Source organism: Pituophis catenifer, unplaced genomic scaffold (genome assembly GCF_029215685.1).
Source record: "Pituophis catenifer annectens isolate HBS135680 unplaced genomic scaffold, rPitCat1.0.hap2 SCAF_2, whole genome shotgun sequence".
In the NCBI taxonomy this organism is placed as follows: Eukaryota; Metazoa; Chordata; class Lepidosauria; order Squamata; family Colubridae; genus Pituophis; species Pituophis catenifer.
The window spans coordinates 42,151,630-42,159,860 of NW_027256882.1; positions in this window are offsets into that span (position 1 = coordinate 42,151,630).

The following is an 8,231-nucleotide window of genomic DNA, read 5'->3' on the forward strand; positions in this document are numbered from 1 at the left end:
CTGGAGAAAGCCCAGATAATGTAGGAAAATGGGAGCAAGCGGGAGATAAACTCTGCAGGCAGCCCCCCGCATGAATTCACCTCGCAGGTCTGACCATTTACCCCACGCGCGGACGGAGCTGCTTCGGAAACACTGGCCGCGACGCTTTCCTGTTCCTGTTTGCAGAAGCAGCGCCCTCCACCTCCCCGCTTTGTCTATTGGCTCACGGCGTGACTGTTTCCACCCTTCGCTAACAAGAACCCCTTCAATGGTCGGTGGTTCTGACGTTGCAAGCGGGGTTTGGCTCTTCCGAGTGTCTAAAAGAGATCCTTCCAAGTCCGGATGGAAGCTCCGCCCACGACGTTACTCCTGACTAACAACTGTTCGTGTGAACACTCCCTTAGGCAAAAGGTTCCATCTTGGCTTTCTTTCTGGATCCTGCACTTCTATGCCACTTTTGTTTATTATCTACCCAAAGGTAGCTTCTAGATCACTTGGGCACTTTGGAGTTTGCATTAATCAGGCTCAAGCAGAAATGCCACATACCCCTCGCCAACGGTTGCAGCCTCGGGCTCCAATTTGGTCAGAGACAGAAACTCGAGATTTCCTGGCCCTCTGGGGTGAATTGCTGATTTTGAGGTGGATTGAAAACCGCCCGCCAAACAGTGACATCTACGAGGATCTCTCAGCCCAGATGATAGCCAGGGGTCACGAGCGCAATGCTTCGCAGTGTAGGAACCGAGCCCGGGATCTGAAACGAAGTTATCGGAGAGCCAAAGATGCCCAGATTTGTGCTGGAGCTGAGACCGTGTCTTGCCGTTACTTCCGAGAATTGGATCAAATGTTTGGAGGTGAAATGGATAGGACCACCAACCGGAGCTTGGCCAGCATGGATGGATCCATGCAGGTGGTGGTAAAAAGCGAGGATGCAAAAGATATGGAGGCCCAGGCCTCTGAGGAAGAGAGTAACCAAATGACGCCCCCAAACACCCTCTCAAGTATGGATGCAGACACAGACACAGAAACCGAACCGAACGTGGGGATCACACGAGGGTTAGTGACAGTGGTAGATCCCAACGTGATTGAAACCACAATAGTTCAGGAAGATCCTGAAGAGAAGGCAGTGCCCTTTTGTGGGCAACCCGTTCCAGGCTGCAGTGAAGATGGGCACCACACTGCTACTGGTGAGCAAGAGTCATTTTTCTTCAATGGCATTTTGTTTTTCAATTGGTGCTCTTTGCTCTTCAGCCATCTCATAACCTTGGGTTTAAGTTAGTTATGAGAATCTCTAAGAACTTGCCTGAGATACCACAAAGATAGAGATTGGCTCTTGGTTTGTTAAAAAAAAAAAATGAGAGAAATGACCTGAATTTTAGAAGCTCAAATTAGATACAGGTGGGGAGACAAGTGCGGTCTGAGATTTAAGTTCAAAGAAGGAGCCAGGCTAAACGTAAATGTTGTACATTCCCATCTCAGCTTGCCAAGATAGTCAAATGGACCTGATGTGCTTTTAAAAAAAGGGGGAGTGGGAAGGAGGACAAGAGCCATTTGACCAAGATCAAAAAAAGGTAAACAGTAGTTGGTAAGGAGGTAAGTTAGATTTTCATTCTAGCAACCAATCAGCTGCTTTTGTTCCACTTTGTCAAAATGATTGTGTGATAGCTACATTGAGAGCCAGTTTGATGTAGTGGTTAAAGTGCTGGCCTAAAACCAGGAGACTGTGAGTTCTAGTCCTGCTTCAGGCATGAAAGCTGGCTGGGTGACTTTGGGCTAGTCATTCTCTTTCAGCCCAACCCATCTCATAGAGTTGTGATGGGGAAAAGAGAAGGAGGAAGAAGGTTTCCAACTTACTCAAACTATATCAGATGGTAGACTGCCATCGGTCCCTGTTCCTGGAAAATAAGAGAATCCAGCAATCTCAGGCTACCTCACCTTTGCTGCCCTGTTGCCGGGCCACCTACCGTATTTTTCGGAATATAAAATGCACAGGAGTATAAGATGCACCTTAGTTTTTGGGGAGGAAAATAAGAAAAAAGCTGATTGGCGTGTGGATCAGCCTCCTGGAATACCCCCAATCAGCTGTTCTCAGAGGTGAATTTTAGCAACAGGTTCCTTGGTTGTGAGCCTTGCTTTTTTTTGCTTTTTTTTTTCTGCCTCTGAAACTTCTGAAACTCTGTTTCAGAAAAAACTTTTTTTCCTGCCTCTGAAAGCCTCTGAAACAGAGCTTCCGAAAAAAAGCCTCTGAAGCTCTGTTTGGAGGCTTTTTTTCTGAAGCTCTGTTTGGGAGCTTTTTTTTCTGAAGCTCTATTTGAGGGCTTTTTTTCTGAAGCTTCGTTTCTGATGCTTTTTTCAGCCTCTGAAACCTGCGTTTGAGAAGCTGGGCAGGGCTACATTCGGAGTATAAGACGCACCCAGATTTTCACCCTCTTTTGGGGGGGAAAAGGTCCGTTTTATACTCCGAAAAATACGGTAACTGGACGGATTCATTGAGCAGTAGATAATATTGTCCGGATACCTAACCCATTTCCCCCTAACAGGTAGAGGCAGGCGAGAGAAGTCCTTTGGTCATCCCCTGACAACAGCAGAAAGGATGGCATCTATGCGGGAGAGGAAGAGGCGGTCGCACGAGGAGATGATGCATGAGATCATGACTGACTATAGGAGGACCTGGGAGACCATGGAGGCTCTTCACGAGAGAAGTGAAATCAACGCTGGGGACTTCCGTGAAGCCGTGCTGAGGGAAATGCTTCTGGACAGAGAGGCCCGGACACGGGAGGCCCAATTAAATCGTGAATCCCGGGCAAGGGAGGCCCAGCTGGATAGAGAAGCCAGGATTAGGGACAACCAATTGGAGAGAGAGATTAGGATTAAGGAGCTTGGTATGATCGAAGCCGAGCTTCAGCGCACCAGGGAGATCCTCCATCCAATGGTTGATGCCGTGGCATCTGTGGCAGAGGCCTTGCGTATGGCTAGCAGGATATTGCCACCGTCTCAGCCTGCACAGAAAGTCAGGGCTGGAGTCTTCTTGGAATCAAAGGAAAGCAAATAATTTCTGTCTCTCTTTCAAGTATAAAACTTTTATCTTGAATGGAAAAGATGTGTTGTCAGGAAGTGAAGGGAGGAAAAAAGTGCTAAATTCAGGGATTTTTAATAGTAATTTTATCTTGCCCAGTAAGAGGTTGAGCCAGGCTTATCTACTCGCTTAATTAACTCATCCTGTGGAAAAGAGAGATAATGTACATTCTGGATGGTTTGGTTTGGAAAAAGAAAAGAAACTTTAGAAAAGACATTACAGTAGCTTATTGATAGGAGCCTTCCTTTCCCTTACAACCAAATCCAGCTGACTGCTTATTTGGGGTTCTTTCTGGAGAGACTTTATCCGAACGGAGGTATTGGAGAACAAAATGCTTGCATATTTTCACAATGGAGTATTGTTTGAACTGTCGACTTACAACAGTTTGTTTAGTGACCGTTTGAAGTTACAACGGCACTGAAAAAAGTGACTCATGACTGTTTTTCACATTTACGACCGTTGCATTGTCATGGTCACGTGATCAAAATGTAGATGCTTGGCAGCTGACTCACAATTATGATGGTTGCAGTATCCCAGGGTCATGTGATCGCCTTTTGACAAGAAAAGTCAATGGGGAAGCAAAATTCACTTAACAACTGTGTTATTAATATAACTGCAGTGATTCACGTAACTGTTCCAAGGAAGGTCGTAAAATGGGGCAGAGTTCACTTAATAGTTGTCTTGCTTAACAACAGAAAAGTTGGGCTCAGTTGTGGTCATAAGTCAAGGACTCCCTATAGTATACTGAATGTGTTTGTATATGCTAGGTATGTATCATTCACAACTCTTCCTTCTCAAATTCTCATGACCTGGCTTCATTTTTCTACCAGTTAGTGGAGACAATCAATAGAGAAGAGATGCTGCCTTCACATGTACTGATAACCTCCCCTTGAAGCAACTAAGTGGTGCTTTGCAAACGAAGTGCTGGACTGGACGGAACTGACTTAGCTTCTCCTTCCAAATTTCTCATATATGTAACTAATGAATGTGGCTCTCTTAAAGTCCTTGTGGGGTGAGTTCAAAGCAAATCCAAAGCCAGGTTAAAAAAAACCCCACAATTGCTGTGTTCACATAACTTGCTATGAATGAACGATATGATGTTTTAATGTGATGGCCCATTTCACAGAATATGGTTCCCTTCCTTCCTCTGTGGTCGTTCTTGGTGTTGATAGGAAGCAAGAGGTCTGGCCCTCGTCCTCAGTTTTGCAGGGTCTGTAGGGCTCAGTAGTTTTCTCCACTTCTGTTTAACATCTACGTGAAGCTGCTGGGTGAGATCATCTGCCACCATGGACTGAGATATCACCATCTGTATATAACAGTTGGAAGGGACTTTGGAGATTTTCTAGTCCAACCCTCTGCTCAGGCAGGAAACCTTATGCCATTTCAGACAAATAGTTGTCCGAACTTGTCTTAAAAACTTCCAGTGTTGGAGCATTCACAACTTCTGAAGGCAAGTTGTTCCACTGGTTAATTGTTCTGTCAGAAAATTTCTCCTTAGTTCTAGGTTGCTTCTCTCCTTGATTAGTTTCCATCCATGGCTTCTTGTCCTGCCCTCAGGTGCTTTGGAGAATAGCTTGAGTCCCTCTTCTTTGTGGCAGCCTCTGAGATATTGGAACACTGCTATCATGTCTCCCTTAGTCCTTCTTTTCATTAAACTAGACATACCCAATTCCAGCAACCGTTCTTTATATGTTTATAGCTCTCAGTCCCTAATCATCTTTGTTGCTCTTCTCTGCACTCTTTCTAGAGTCTCCACATCTTTCACATCGTGGCGACCAAAACTGGATGCAGTATTCCAAGTGTGGCCTTACCAAGGCATTATAAACACTTCAAGTGATCTTGATTCTATGATCCCTCTATTTATGCAGCATAGAAGTGTGTTGGCAGCTGTAGCACACTGTTGGCTCATATTTAAATGATTGTCCACTAGGACTCCAAAATCTCTCTCACAGTTAACTATTCTATTGAGCCAGGTACCTATACCATACCTGTTCATTTGGTTTTTCTTGCCTAAATGTAGAACCTTACTTTTTTTCACCATTGAATTTCATTGTGTTGGATAGCACCCAAAGTTCAAGTCTATATCAAGTATCTTAAGCCCGTGGTGAATTTAAGCAATCGTGATCTCCTTGTAGTGCTTGGAGACTGTTAAGGCTGGATGGGGAGCAACGGGCTGAACCCAAACCCTGGCAAGATGGAATGGCTCTGGATTTGAGGTTGTTTGGTTCATGGAGAATTGCCACCTTTGGTCTTGGATGAGGTACCACTACCCCAGACAGATCTAGTGTGTAATCTGGAGGTTCTCCTAAACTCATGACCCTTGCTCAAGGAGCAGATGGCAGTTGTGGCCATGAGGCCCTTTGTGCAATTGTGGGCTATGTGCTATTTATGCCCTTTCCTGGACCAACAATCCCTGCTCATAGTCACCATGCCTTACTTACCTTCTATCTTGACTGTTGCGATGTTCTCTACATAGACTGGCCTTGAAAAGTATCTGGAAGCTTCAATTGGTTCAAAATGCAGTGGCCCACATGGTTTTGTATGGGCCTAGATGTACATATGCGTCATCTCTCCTGCAAGGACTGCATTGGCTGCCAATTTGCTTCAAGGTCCAATTCAAGCTGATGGTTGTCATCTTTAAAGCCCTATATGCCTTGGGATCAGGTTATTTAACCTACCCAACCCACCAAAGCTGGGGCCAAGGGAATGCTATGGGTCCCTCTCTCCTAAGGAGATCCATCTAGTGGTACCAAAAGGAAAAGCCATCTCTACGGGGGCTCCTTCCCTGTGGAACATCATCCCACAGATGATATGATCAGCCTCCACTTTTAACACTCTGTCTCAAGGCCCTGAAATCCTGGTTTGCCAGGATTGGGGCTTGGGTACCCCAGAGTAAAATGGAAACCCATCCAATGGCTCATTTGATTGTTTCACTCGGGTGTGTGCAGTTATTGCTTTTTATTGTTTCTGTATTGAGCTTTTATTCTTGTAAGCTGCCCAGAGTCACTGAGAATGAGTTGGGCAGCCATATAAATTTTCTTAAATAAATATGCTAAGGCAACAGCTGGGTTTCCACACCACACTGGCTCACACATATTTAACCTTATGGCAGCCTAGTCTGGTTTGTCATCCAGAGCCTATTGGGGAATATGTGTGTGCAGGAAAAAATAGGTTATCATTTCTGATGCCCCATTTAGCTATTCTGAAATACTCACAGTATTATGCTGCCTCACCCAGCCAGTATCATTCAGATTATATCTGGAGGAAAAAGCCTTTCTGCTTTTGATACAGTACGTTGAGCTTCATTAGCTTCTTCCAAGAAGACCATTCTTTGTTTAAAACCAACTTCTTTACTTAGAGCGCTAATAAAAACAAAAGCCAAATAAATCCAACACTGTAAAAAGAAATTATATTTTTATTGAGCAAGATATTCAAGACATTGTATTTGACAAGACACAGTGAAAAGACCATTTAAAATTAGTATTAATTTTCCAAGAGTTTACACTTTATGGGCAGAATAATGTAGTCACTAATATTTTAGTATCTTGCTAAGGTACATGGTTGTACTTACAACCATTCATTTAAAGATGGTTTCAAGTTAAGACAGCCTTGGGGGGGGGGTGGCAAAAGTGATTTTACAGTAACCCCACATTTATGACCAATTGCAGCATTCTGCAGTCATGGGATCCCAATTTGTGACCTTCCCAGCTGATTTCTGACAAAAAAAAAAAATCAACTGGGAAAGTTGGATTTGCTTAACGACCGTGGTAAAAATGGTCATAAAATTAGGCCCGGTCATGTCATGACTTGATTTACAAACATCCAATTTATGACAAAAAGTTCCAGTTTCAATTGTTGTAAATTAAGGACTATCTATAAATGTCAAAACATTTTGAATTCTTGCCTCATTGCTACACATGGTTGACTCCTAAAGTTGATAGCATGCACTGAAGAATTTTTTAAAAAAACGCTAAAAAGTAACTACATTCTCTCCCCAGATTTTTATTTCTATTGGCATTGCTTTAATTTTTTTTTATAGGACAATTAGTATGACTCCTAAAATGTTATATCAGGAAATATTTACTAGGTTGCTGTCTCCTGATATGCTCCAAATGTGCTCAATTTTAACTTCCATATTCCACCAGCCATTTAACTGACACTGAGTAAGGAAAGGCTGAGATGGATTAGCACTGTGGGCAACAATACACTTCTTGTTCTCAGCTACACACCCACACTCTCAAATAGATTTCAAATAGATTTCAATGTCAAACAACGACTTATTACTAAGATCTCTACATGACATTATTGGGGGGAATTCATCCAGAGTCTTACCCATAGGAAATCTTGCTCTACTGAACCCAATTTTCAAGGAAAGAATCAGTAGCCCTAAATGTTGCTTAAATCCTGATAGTAGGCTGGATGAGAAAACAAGTTGAAATTAAATCCAGACAAATCGGAGCTGCTGTTGGTATGGAAAAAGTAGGACTTCTGGGATAGAGAGAAGCTTCCTCTGCACAAGGTTGCAGCCCCCAGAAGGAGCAGGCTGGGGTCTGGAAGTGCCCCTCGATCTCCATCTGTCACAGGACTTGCAGACGGCAAATTTGGCAAGAAGAATGTTTGCACAGTTACAAGCCACTGCATCAAATGCAACCCTTCCTGAGCCAGCTGGACTGTGGCAGAGTTGACCATCTGCCTTAACTGTGTTGCGTGTGAGGCTATTCTCAAAAAGGGTCTAGAAATTGCAAATACTACCAAGCAGTGCAGCTAGGCTGCTGACCGCCATAGTGTATAGAATTCATATGATTCCTGTAATAAAGATCAACAATCGCTGGCGTTTTCTGGGAATAATTCAAGCATTCTTGTATAAAAATTTTAATAAAAATTGTGTTTAAACAAAAGGAATAATTCCAGGGCAATAATGACTCATAAAACCCTACACAGTTTAGAGCTTGATAATCTATGGCCGGGGTGTCAAACTCGATTTCATTGAGGGTCGCATCAGGGTTGTGTTTGACCTCAGGGGGCTGGGATGGGCGTGGCCAGCTCGACGTCACTCATGTCAGGGCGCCTGTGTTGGCCCAAGCGCTCTGCCAGAGAAAATGGGCTCCTGAGCTCCATTTTCGCTGAAAGAGGCACCACGGGCCAGTCCTTCACTGTTTTCAGGGTGACCCTGCGGGCC